Genomic DNA, 13,415 nt, shown 5'->3' on the forward strand with positions numbered 1-13,415 from the left:
CCTTCCCATCTTTTGAAAAGTGATAAAACCAAGATGATCCATGCTTCGCAGATGGCTTACCCAATAAGCACTAAGTTCAAGAGGAATTTTAATGAAAATGGGTTTCCCAAAACAGAATTAGGAAAACTCTTAAGTTGTGCATATTGTAAAAAACGTAACTCCGAACTATCATACTTCTGATGCAATGTGGGGAATGGTAACAGAAAAACTGCAGGATGTAAAACATCCCATAGATTCAGTATTCCCACTTATTTCCAATGATGAAAAACTTGAGTTTGACTCCCCAAAGAACAGACTGGTGAAGAAGTCAATGGCATAAGTGGCATCAAAAAGCCTGGTATCTTTAGTAACTTTCCCACATTTCTCTACACTATCAAAGTATCCCACATGAATCAAACTATTTTTAATATATATAAGGAGAGACCCTAAACAAAATATGCAAAAGACCCAAACTAGAGCATAGTTGTACTATATGAGAATCAAAATCTCAAAGATTCCGAAGAAGAATAATACCTAATCAATGTTTAGGCATTTGTGATCTCTTCAAGGCAATCCTAAATCCTAGGCCTTTTATCTCTCCATATAAAGGAAGAGAAGGCCAAATTTAACTAAGATGCGTGACCAATTCTCCTCTAACCTCCACATCATATGCTGCTCCTGTGTTCGGATGCACATGGTAACGATGTACTTATTTTCTTTCCAAGGTTTCCGAGAACTTCTTAAGCTTTTTCTTTAACTCCAGAGGAGACTTCTCATTGCATTTCTTTCAGAAAGGCTTCATGTCAAATTTCACATGCCTTATTCAATGCAGAAACAACATCTCCTTCAATCACGCACTTGCAATGAAAGCAAACATTTCCAAAAAGCTGATTTTAGTGAGTTTCCCAGTAAGCCAGCCCCTTTCTCTCATAATGACGATGGCTTTTCACACTTTGCACAAACAAAATGCTCCACATGCCATTGCTTTAAAATGGCAAATAACTACCTACCCTTAATTGGTCTCCTGCATGCTCCACAGATGGGCACACTCATTTTGTCATGGCAAGGTAGGCAGTAGAGCTTTTCTTTCAGCTGTGAGCTTCTTACCACAGTTGGTACATGTAAACTAGTCTGTGTGATATGAATCATTCATTAGAAGCTGCTCATCAATAATTGCATGACACTTTTGCCAAATGTACTTTCTCAGTCCCCTGGCCTTCTCTCAATTGTGACATGGACATTACAGGTGTCTACCTGCATTTTTCACAAATCCAATGTCTGCCAGGACTTGCTGACAGATGTCACAACAGAAGCATTCAGGGTTCCAGCTGTTATTCATTGCTTAATTACACAGTCAATGATAAATTCACCACACTGATGGCAGCAAGGGGCTAAGAGCATTTGGAAATCATATTCCTAGTACTTTCTCCCCTCATACTCATAAAAGAGTTCCTCTGGAAACTGCTGAAAGCATTGTGAACATACAAAGGACTGCTCATGATACAGCCCTCCATTCGTGTTCACAGCTCTGTAATGCTCACACATCACACTTGCCTGAGCATTTTCCATGTTGCTGTTTGTTTTTTATAAATTTTTGTTGCATACTTTATTAATAGAAAGTTTTCACAATTACAATAAGCAGAAAAACATAGAAATACACAAGATGCATAGACATAACCCTCCATGTATAAATTCAGAAAGTATACCATTAGGATACCACCATTTAGAAAGTGGTCTTTAAGGTAAAAGATGGTGCCCAGGGCTGCTATTAAAATACTGGCTTGCTCAGTGTAGGGAATCCTGGGCACCATCTTTTACCTTAAAGACCACTTTCTAAATGTTTTACCTATGATTGAATAATTCACCATAGCTCCTGAAGAAGCGTTTCGTTATGCGCAACATGTAAAGCAGAGTAGAGCACTTTATGACATGCTACCTCGTCAAGCTCTATAAATTTCAAGAGTGATCGGTCTGCTCCTCCGGGGTTTGACTATATTGTACATAGGTTGTGTGCTATTCATGCTCATAGGCTATTTTCTGTGAATTAATTATATGAGAAATCTGTGTAATTGTTTTGATTTTAAAATTTGTAATAAATATTAATTTTTTATAAGAATGTGTTATGCCTAAAAAGTCCATCATCCAAAAACCTTATATTTTCTATACATTTTTATAAGGACGTGGTGGAGTTAAATCACTTTCTGTTCACCATGCAAATCTAACTTTATCCTGTGAAATATAATGACTAATGCTGTTCAGCAAATTACTGGACTAAATCAGACTGGCAGAATGGAAGAGGCTTGAAATTACTGCCTGCCCAGGAGAAAAGCTTTGCAATATAACAGCTTCAGATTAAGCTAAAGTGAAATTAAAATTAGCTGCCATCCATGGGAAGTACAATTTATCTATAACTAGAAATACACGTTGAACGCTTCTATTATATGCTAATATAAATACAAAATAAATAAATAAAAGGCTTCATCACATTACAGACCGTTTCATGTATTGTGTAAAACTACAACTTTAATATACTTTACATTCAGAATACCTTTTAACCAGTGGATATCCTCTCAGTGTGGGATTTAGTGGTGGCCCGTCCATTAGGGGTGCACGGCCACCGCCCCCCCATCTATATGACCACCCCCTGATCTACATACAGGACGTCAGACCATGGATTCCAATTGGGGGTGGTTTTTTTTAAGCACGTGATTAGAGCCAGAGGCTCTAATAAGCTTCAGAAAAGGGTGGAATCCGGGCGCAGAGCACTGCTCTCCGAGCCCACCCAGTTGTGTGACAATAGCGAATTAATATTCGCTATTGCCACACTGATCCTCCTCCCGGCCAATCAGGAAGCGGGTCTTGAGACCCATCACCCAATTGGCTGAAAGGACAGGTGAACCTATTGGATGCCTGGGAGGAGGAGGGAGGAGACGCCTGCCACCCGCCAACACAGGATCCACTGCCCACCCGCTAACTAGATTGGGTAAGTGCTGGGCTGGATGACCAACCGGCCATTTCTAAACATCATTGGCAGTGAAGTTAATAGTTACTCATAATGTTTGCTTTTGCTTTGTCTTGTTATAGTCCAATAAACAGACTAAGCAACTAGTTTGTGAATCCCAACTGGTAGCAACCAAGTGGTCCTCATGTGTCTTTAATATTATTGGCTGGTAAGTGTTACACATCAACAAACTTCATCCCTATCTTTTTTAAGGCTTCATAAAAAAACTCCCTGTTTTCGATTCTGGCATTTCTGTGTCGTATGGAACCTCTTCCCTTCTTTCTCGCTTTGATTTACAAATCTTTGGCTGTATGCTTAACACTAAGCAATGTTTTACTAGACTAAGCTATTTGATCCTGCCAGGGAATGAACAGCTTAGCAGCAAATCCCGTTGGCTCAAACTTTGCTGTCCTAGCAAATTTTTTTAACCTGTCTGGGCCTTGTGTCTCATGTATATTATGGGCTTTAATACAAAGAATAGAGCCGGCAATTCCAAATATCCTTGTTGCTTCTTTATTGCTGCATAAAAAAATATATTATGGGCTTTCTTACTCATTAAAACTCTCCTGTCACTGACCACATTTCACACTGAATTTGCAGTCTCTCAATTCTTAATTAGAGTTTGATAGAAGTTGGCCAATGACAGGATAGTTGAGCATCAGCAAAAAGAGGGATAGCTTAGGCAAACTGGTCAATTTGTATGCGCCAGTCAAAGGAGACTTTTTACTGCTTGAATAAAAAGCATGTGTCACAGTTAAAATGATCTAAAAACTGAAATAAATCAGACTGAGTTGCTGCTGCTGTATGAAAGACAAGTTAATTGTAAAAGAAAAATATGATTTTCACAGCCAGATAAGTGTTGCAAAAGTATCATGGAGGCTGAAAAGCATACTGTTCATAATACCACGTATAACTTTACAGCATCCTCCAAACCTGTAATTCAACCACTTCAGCTCTTGAATCTGTATAACCCTAATAGACCAGAGTAATACATTTCTGCTAAAGGCCTGTTTATTTGTCGATAATATTGTCATTATTCAGATGGGGGAAAAAATCCTTGCAGTGGGGCTGCCCTTGCACTGCAAGCATTAAGTGCTTGTTAATACCTAGGGTACAATAAAATGACTTTTACTTACCTTATCCCTTATTCCCCCAGCAGCCAGTGCTCAACTCTTCTTCCTGACACTCTGGCTTGTGTGTTCCCCCTTGGCATCCTCAGGGCTGCATTTTACTTGATGACGTCAGAATGCCTGCGACCACCGAATTGTCTTAGGGAATGAAGGATTAGGAAAGTTAAAATGAAAATATTTTGGTTAAAAAAAGTAGAAATAAAAAAAATAATAGTAGCTAAAAAGTGGCATGAATTCATTAGGGTTAAAAAGGAACACATTGTGTTGTTTATTTATTTTGATCTGCAGATGAATGAAGTAGAGTAAATTCAAAGTAACAGTAATGTTACTCTGTATCTCTGAATCATGCTACTGAACAGTGTATAGCTACAGAAAGGGGAGGGACAGTGTCTGCCATGTACACACATGCAGACTTTGGTGACTTTTGTTGGCCATTAAGACTGGTTAAAAAATGTTTTTTTCCAAAATGCACTCAAAGCTGCATGAAAAGGACCACCTCCCACAGTAGGTATTTGATACTGTTACATGTTTCTCATGGAAGTACCCAGCTTTCCATACCCCTTTTACTAGCTTGCCTATTATCCCTAAAAAAGGCCACACTTTAATAACAAGATTTGTCAATATAAAATACAATTTAATTATGCAATTATTTTAGTAAATATAAACTGCTACAGCAGTCTTTTGGCTTCTATCAGTGTCTGGTTAAAGCTTGTAGGAGGATCAAACAGCCTTTTTACACAATACGGAGGATTAACCCCTTAGGTTCCATAGTGAGTATAACAAGCATGCTTTACTGCATATACAGACTGATTTTACTGTTGTGGGTTTAGTAACACTTTAAGTGAGGGGTTTATTACCTCAAACAGGATTTACTAAACTCTGTTCAAATCAAACCTGGGCAGATTTGTTTATTGGTACTCATTATACCAAATGATCAAATATGTTTAATTCATATTTAGGTTGTGTAAATAAAGCAATTACAGGAATGCACATTCTTATAGTTAAAGTGTTACCAAACCCAAGACCCCACATTCACTATATCTGGTCTCCCACAGTACATAGAACATGGAAATGCAATTATTTTAGTAAATATAAACAGCTAAATACCTTTTCTCATCAGCAGTATATAGCGGTCTTGTGATTTCTATCAGTTCCTGGTGAAGCTTGTAGGAGGAGTTTTCATACTGCACTGAGCTGTCCTGTGACTGTGCAGAGGATTAACCCCTTAGGTTCCACAGTGAGTATAACAAGCATGCTTTACTGCATATACAGACTGATTTTACTGTTGTAGGTTTAGTAACACTTTAATATTTCTGAGTAATGATGATGTCATCAGATCATTATTTCATTACATTTAAAAAAAAACAAAAATAATACTACTGCAGCTTTTACATTTAAACTTACTACAAACGTGTAATGTTGCAGACTGATGGCATCATCTTAGCCGAGGAAAAAAAATCACCAATTGAAGCCCCAAGATGACTTATTAAAGTTAATTTCATTTTTTCTAAACTGATGATGTTGTTAAAGAATTTGTTTTAAACAGGCCACAGCCAAAGGTGGCTGAATGCGGCTCCCGTTATAAGAAATAATCTGCTAAAGGCTGCACTTCCAGGAGTGTGTCCCTTGCAGCTCTCACTGCATCCTCCTGCCAACCTCCATGTCAGTACTGCATTCTGTAATTGGTGAAGATCAGCAGTAGGAACCAGTGAGAGGTGACCGAGACCTAGGAGTAGGGATGAGCTCAGGCGTGTTTGGGTCCAAGTTTGAACCAACCTGAGCAAGCCTGTCAGGGAGTTATCCCCTGTACAGGCCTATCATAAGCAGCCAAAACATTCCCGGCTCTGAAGCCGCACAGAATAAATAAAGAGATGAAAGCTATTGGCCACTGCCCCGTTTATAGTCCCGATGTACGTGTTTTACGTCACCGCGTTTAGAACGATCGGATTTTCCGACAACTTTGTGTGACCGTGTGTATGCAAGACAAGTTTGAGCCAACATCCGTCGGAAAAAATCCTAGGATTTTGTTGTCGGAATGTCCGAACAAAGTCCGACCGTGTGTACGGGGCATCAGGCTGTGCTATGCATTTCAAAGCTTAATTTTCAATTCCACTCTTTGACCATAATATGGTTTCAAAGCTTCATTTTCAAGTACACTCTTTAACCATAATATGGTTTCATTACAGCTTGACTCTTACTTGCACTGTTCTCTTTTCTTAAATGTAAACGGCAAAGCATTTTCTCAATTTCATTGCTGGATTACAGGTAAAAGTGCAAAAATTTAAGCATTTTAAACAAAGGTGATCTAAACCCTTTTAACAAAGACAGACACAGTAATGCCAGCAGCCTAATGCATTATTAATGCATAGTGTAGTCTTTCATATAAAATGCAACAAAATGCCTTCATGTACATTTTTTCAGGATCATTAATTTTTTACCAACACCCCATGGGAAAGTTGTAAATAACATACTGTGTGAAAATACCATACATGCTAAAGTAATTTTTTTTCCCATAAATAGTGGTTCTCTTCAGTTACTTTTCTGCTCTTGTCAGCTCCCCTAATACTCTGAAACGAAAAATCCTTAAGAATATTCTTTCAGTACAGCTTCCTTTGATTTATATTTTATGTTTTTTTAGGGTCTTGTGCTTTTTACTTCACTGAAATACAGGGTATTGAAATATTAATGGCATGTGAAAAATCTCTTAGCACTCTTAAACTATAAAGAATAGACTCCACTGGTGAGCAAAGCATAGAGGGCATAGAGTGCCTTGAATTTGAATATTGTATGCCCTCAAGGAAAATACTGTCCTTGAAGTTAAGAGATACTTGAACAGAAATGATTGTATCTATGATATTTACTACCTAATAAATAATCAGAGTATCCTCATAGCTGAACAGAAATAAAGCAGCAATAAAACTTGCAATGATGCTGAAAATCTAAAATGTTTCCTTATCCTTAATATATTGCTGCTATATTGCTGCTTACTACTCCTTAGATAGGTGGCTGCACTGTTTTTTTTCCAGGCTTTTTTCCTTTATTGTAACTGAAGATACAGCAAATAACACACTTCCTACACCAGGGTGACGACGCCCATTCACTGCAATGCACCTATAGAAAAGCAGTGTTGTCGCTTTAGCCTGTTGTACTGAATTGTACTAAATACACCTCATCTTGTCCTTATCTCCATAACATAGGGGTGAAATCTGCTGTAATAACATTTATGGATTTTAGCTCAGTACATAGGTAGTTACAAGGATTTCTTGTAAGGTCAATGTAAATTTCTTTGTATTTGCAGAAAATGTACTCATCCCAGAAAGAGAAAATTAATGAGGGCTAGTTAACTGCAATTGAGAACATTTCTGTTCTTGGGTTTAGATGGTGAATTAACATTCGTGACGTGGCAAATTATGAAATCTCCAAATGCAGCACACATTCTCTTCTTCTTTAATGGGATAATAATGAAACTGCTTTGCTGGTGATACTGATGGAGTTATTGCAAACAAATTTTCAAAGGCTTTTTTTTTCTAGTGATATCAAGAATAATATTATTTTGTTTTTGTTTTTTTTTATTTGTGCAAGTTACCACAACACCATTATCCTCTAGTTTTTAAGAACAAATATACAACTATGTTGGTGCCCCTTGTCAATTTTACATTGTATTTTTCAAAATGTAACTGCCTACTCCCAAACTGTCATTTGAAGTAAAACACATACAAGTATTATTCTCCACAATTTTTTTATTGTGCATTAAAAAAATAAAACTAGTAAAATTAGGCATCCTATCTGCCAATAGAACTTAACCAAAACGTGCATTCTATGCATCCAAAAATATAGAAAATATACCAAATCAAATCATTATTATTCAACCAAAAAATAATGTCAAAGCAATAACTCCAAGGCCAATAATAAATAACACGTTATTTCCTCCGATTCCGCAACATGGCTGGTTGACGAACGGCCGTTCAGAAACAAACTGAAAAGCAAAAATCAACACTCACCAAACTTCTACTAACACGAAATTAGCAGAAGGAGCCCAAAGGATGGCACTAAAGAGCTGAAAAACCACATAGTACGTCTAGTACGTCACTACGTTCCTAATTGTTGGCCAACATTTGTGTGACCGTGTGTATGCAAGACAAGTTTGAGCCAACACCCTCCGAACAAAATTACACATTTTTGTTGTTGGAAAGTCCGATTCTGTGTAAGAGGCATAAAAGTTGAATATTGTCCAAGATACTGTCTTTCTTTGCACTAACAGTTAATATTTCAGGACAAACTTTCAGGGGTCTATCCCCTACCTTTTAGTCTAAAGCCTTTGAATGAAAAAAACTGCCAGCTCCGGTCAGAACTGCTGTACTAACCATGCAAGGTTAGTTCAGCGATCTCCCCCCGCTGAGCTGTTGTGTTCTGACAGGGGGATGCCCCCCCCCGCACCGAAACACTACAATTAGCGTTCTCTGCCATTGAGCGCTAATCGGGAGTCAGTTGGCTGCTGGTTTTCCACTATGTCAGATAGACCGGGATATCCGGGTGTCAGATAGACGCACGGGCCAAATGTTGGACGTTTTTTTTTTAACTGGTCGTTGTCTCCCGACTCAGTTTTAGCCATACTAATATATACATTTTAGCAAGATGTTAGGATAAATCATTTGCAAAGCCAACAATCTCTGGAATGATAAAGAAAACATTTATACAATTAACCAGATAAGAAGTACAAAAGTACTTTCTTGCAGTATGATCCTCATGGAAATCTTTCTGTGCATCCTCAAATGATGAGGGAGTTGTTGGAAGTGGGTAACATTGTAAATAAGTTTATTGTGGCATGGGGGCCTGGGTGGAGATGATGGGAGAGAGAGGAGAGAGAATTATCTGTTTTTCTTTTTTCTTATTCCCTAAGTGGCTGGGGGTTGGGTTTATGGTGGAGGAGATGTTTCAAGACTATAAATGTACATGCGGCCTCTCTATGATAATGTAGATTGTGGTAGATTTATTCAGAAATAGAGAGACACATAAATGAAGACTATGTGAAAGATTGTGTATGCGGTAACATTGATGCAAAACTTCAATAAAAACTTTAATTTATAAAAAAAAAAGTACAAAAGTGGACGGTTTATTTCGAGAGGGTGGGGAAGTCACAGAGGTAAGAATGGTTGTAAAGCTATTTAAAAAGCCGAATTACACATTCACTTAACAGCTACAAATCAAAATCATGAAAACTGTCAAATACAATGCAAGACGGTATTCAACTTCAGGAATTCAGCTACTATGTACAATGTGCTAGATTACTAGGGGTTAAGTCCAACAATGTACATGCCCCCTCATGGATGTATCACTTTTATTTACAATTTATATTTTTACTGAGCTCTGGAAACATACAGTAGCTATCGCTATACTTCCGGTCCTCCAGTGCTGGACCTTCATCTTTCAGCTACTGCAGCTTTAGAGTCACATGCAGCCACTGTGCCTGCCCCTCCCCTTTTCTTGCCCAATTACAGAGCGCTTTGTATTATGTGAACTCATTCACAAAATACAAAGACTTCTGTGAATGAACAGCCTGTCAGAGCCCCAGGAGTGTAGTGATTGCTCTACTCCCTGTAAATCTGTCAGCTGTAAGTAAAATAGATAGGTCCACAGGGTGGCATGCACTTTGTTGGACCTCAGTCATAGTATGCCAGTACATTTTAGAAAGTGCCTGAATTCATGGGGTTCAAATTTAATTGAATCAAGAGTTCTCAGTGTCTACAGCACCCTTTGAATGGTGCTACTGTGCAGTACATGCACAGTAAAAGAAGTGCTACTTTTCAATGCAGAAAATGAAAACATTAGCTACCAGTTGTAGAGACCTTCCAATATTTTGGAAAAACTTTGGCTCAGTCAGTTATCTTGTGACATGTCAATAAATCTGTGCAGCTCCTTTAGAGTTACCACTGGCCTATTGGTTGAACCTCTAACTAATGCCCCTCTTAACTAGTTATTGCGTTTGGCAGATATCTTTATCAAAGACACAGCTGTGCCATATTCTTCTTAATCTAGCCCTGGTTGTTGCTCTGTCAGAACTTTACCTCAGTCTTTTTTTTTAGTGGAGGGTCTTTATGATGCTCTTTATTTACATACTGTTTGCTCTCTAATTAAATCTGGGTCCTTTCAGGACCAAGAAACATTTATTCTAAAACCAAAAGACAGGACTCCATTCTTCCTGCTATGTTAGTTCTGAATACAACTATTTTGCAAAGGTCATTAAGGGGTTTTCCTGCAAAGGGGATGAACACTTAGTGGTCTATGTATAAAAACAATTGCTATGTAGATGTCTTTAGCATTCACAAAGACACAATGAATGATCACTGCATTGTTTGTATTATGATTATCTCCTATGATCGTCAGCTTCATCTACGGGCCATAATATGGTATTTTTTGGAATGAGTTGTTTCAGAAAAATACAGCATCATAATACAAAAAAGGCAGTGATAGTTCTTAGTGCTTATGCAAATGGTGAAGACATCCACATGGTGAACTTTTTATACATAGACTCCTTATACAAACATTACAGAAAGAGAGGTTTGGAACTTCATATGAGGCATGTGACGTGACTAGAGAAATGGTAAAAAAAAATTACATACAGTATTTATTTTAGTATGGAAGCAAATAAAATAGCACATTGCAATTGAAACACACATGGATATTTGATAAATGCATATATATACACAGATAACATAAGACATATTGCATTTCATGTATATGCATACACAGATGTCATCGTGATACTGTGCGACATGTGGTGTTATGAGTCGATTTGTACTCTATGTCATATATTTGTTATTATGGCAAAAAATATCATAGTAGTATCTAAAAATAGAAAATATAACAAAACATGGTTGTAAAACATAGCTGCATTCAAAAAGATTGACGGGTTTCATGGATTCGCGTTTCAGGAGCAGATGCATGACACGTATAAAACGGCTCCAAGTTCAAACATGCGGTACTAGAAAATGGGGGCTGCTGGGAGGTTCTGTATTGCAGATCCATGGAACTAAGGTGCACACCGACACAGTCCCAGAGGGATAGGGGTCTCCATGTTGTAATCTGGTGCAAAATAATATTTCCAAGGGTTTCTTAAGTGGTGACAAAAAAACAAGATCCACGAGTAAAGTGCAGTATGCCCAAAAAAAAAAAAAAAAACAAGAAAGACACCCCACAACCCCCTTTTTTACCCTTATACAAAGGTTGAGCATTTTTTTTTCAGCCTATAAAAGCACCTTTATGTAACCCTATGTGTCCATGCACACATAGGAGTGCACAGATGTATTACAAGAGAAACGTATATGCCGCGTACACACGGTCGGACTTTCCGGCGGACTTGGTCCGGCGGACCAGAGTGTGCCGGACAATCCGCCCGTGTGTAGGCGCCAGCGGACTTTTCCGGCTGACTTTTTCCCCAAAGTCCGCCGGACCAAGATTTGAAACCTGATTTAAATTTATCCGCCGGACTCAGTTTCGGGCGGAAAGTCCGCTCGTCTGTGTGCTGGTCTGACGGAAAGCCCGCTCGTGTGTATGCTGGTCCGACAGACCAGATACGACGCGAGGGCAGGGTATTGCATCTCGCGCTCGCTGCAATAGGAAAAACAGATTTTCCTATTGCGGTGAGCGCGGGGCATACCAGGCCCTTAGGTCTGGTATGGATTATGAAGGGGAACCCCCTACGCCGAAAAAACGGCGTGGGGTCCCCCCTGAAATCCATACCAGACCCCAATCCGAGCACGCAGCCCGGCCGGTCAGGAAAGGGGGTGGGGACGAGCGAGCGCCCCCCCCCCTCCTAAACCGTACCAGGCTGCATGCCCTCAACATGGGGGGGTGCTTTGGGGGAGGGGGGCGCCCTGCGGGGCCCCCCACCCCAAAGCCCCTTGTCCCCATGTTGATGAGGGTTGTCGGGAAGAGGCCCTTGTCCTCATCAACATGGGGACAAGGTGCTTTGGGGTGGGGGGCCCCGCAGGGCGCCCCCCTCCCCCAAAGCACCCCCCCATGTTGAGGGCATGCGGCCTGGTACGGTTTAGGAGGGGGGGCGCTCGCTCGTCCCCACCCCCTTTCCTGACCGGCCGGGCTGCATGCTCGGATCGGGGTCTGGTATGGATCTTTGGGGGAACCCCACTCCGTTTTTTTCGGCGTAGGGGGTTCCCCTTTATAATCTATACCAGACCTAAGGGCCTGGTATGCCCCGCGACGGGGCTCGCAAGGTGTCAATCTTGCCGATAAAAGCGGCAAGATTGATTTCCTTTTCTAGTCCCGTCGCACATGAGTCACGTTCAAAAAAAACGGACTTGTCCGTGTGTGGGCAAGTCCGTTCATTCTGAAAGTCCGCCGTACCTCCGGCGAAAGTCCGTCGGAAAGACGGGCGGACTTAGCCCGCCGGAAAAGTCCGGTCGTGTGTGGGCAAGTCCGTCCGTTTTAAAGTCCGGCGCACCTGGCGGCATTCAGAGGGGCTATTTTGGATGCCCTGTTTGTATGAGGCCTTAAGGTCACATACGTTTATGGCTGTGAGCTTCAAAAAAACATGGACGCTGAGAACTGTCCCGTGTCTCTGCGAGCGCATGGTCTTATCTGCACTCAGATTCAGCACAAACTGCATTGCAGACTTTGAGATATATTTAGAAGCAGCTGGGAATCAGATTACATTCTACAAAATTTTATATTTCAATATTTTTTATTGAAAAAGAATAGAGTTCAAAATGAACAGACACATCAATAAAACAAAGTCGATTTCTCAGATTGTCAACATAGCAATACAGAAGTACAGAAGGTATGGTCATTATACATATCTGTCCCCTACCATTACAGTAGAATGTGAAATGTGCGATATGTATCCAAGTACCAATGGGACTGAATAATATTTTCCCCCCATGATCCGGAACTCCACCACGTACGGTGAATGGCAGAGACCCAGAATCACAGGGACGTCTGGTAGGGAACCCCGAGATTATCTCGGGGCTCACTACTGTGTGAGGCCCCATAGGCGATCATCGGTATTGTACATATATAAGTACCAGAAGAAGAAGGAAATAAGAAAGAAAAGGGAAGATAGGAAGGAAAGAAAGAAAAATAAAGGGGGGGGGATAAAGAAGGGGAGGGGCAACCTGGAGTTCCCTACAGAGTCGAGACATAATCGATCCACGGGTCCCACACCATATTAAATTTCTTGGTGTTATTACAAAGTATATAGGTGAGTTTATCTAAAATCATGATCCAGTTGAGTTTACTTTTAACCTGGTCAAGAGGGATTACCAACTGTTTCCAATGCCTAGCAATTGTAA

General features: G+C 40.0%; 1 pseudogene; it reads right to left on the minus strand.

Annotated features, from left to right (window-relative positions):
• Positions 1 to 688: 688 nt before the first annotated feature.
• On the minus strand, positions 689 to 1,548 carry LOC141141261 (LIM and senescent cell antigen-like-containing domain protein 1 pseudogene; annotated as a pseudogene).
• Between the last annotated feature and the right edge of the window lie 11,867 nt (positions 1,549 to 13,415).

Source organism: Aquarana catesbeiana, linkage group LG04 (genome assembly GCF_042186555.1).
Source record: "Aquarana catesbeiana isolate 2022-GZ linkage group LG04, ASM4218655v1, whole genome shotgun sequence".
Taxonomy (NCBI): domain Eukaryota; kingdom Metazoa; phylum Chordata; class Amphibia; order Anura; family Ranidae; genus Aquarana; species Aquarana catesbeiana.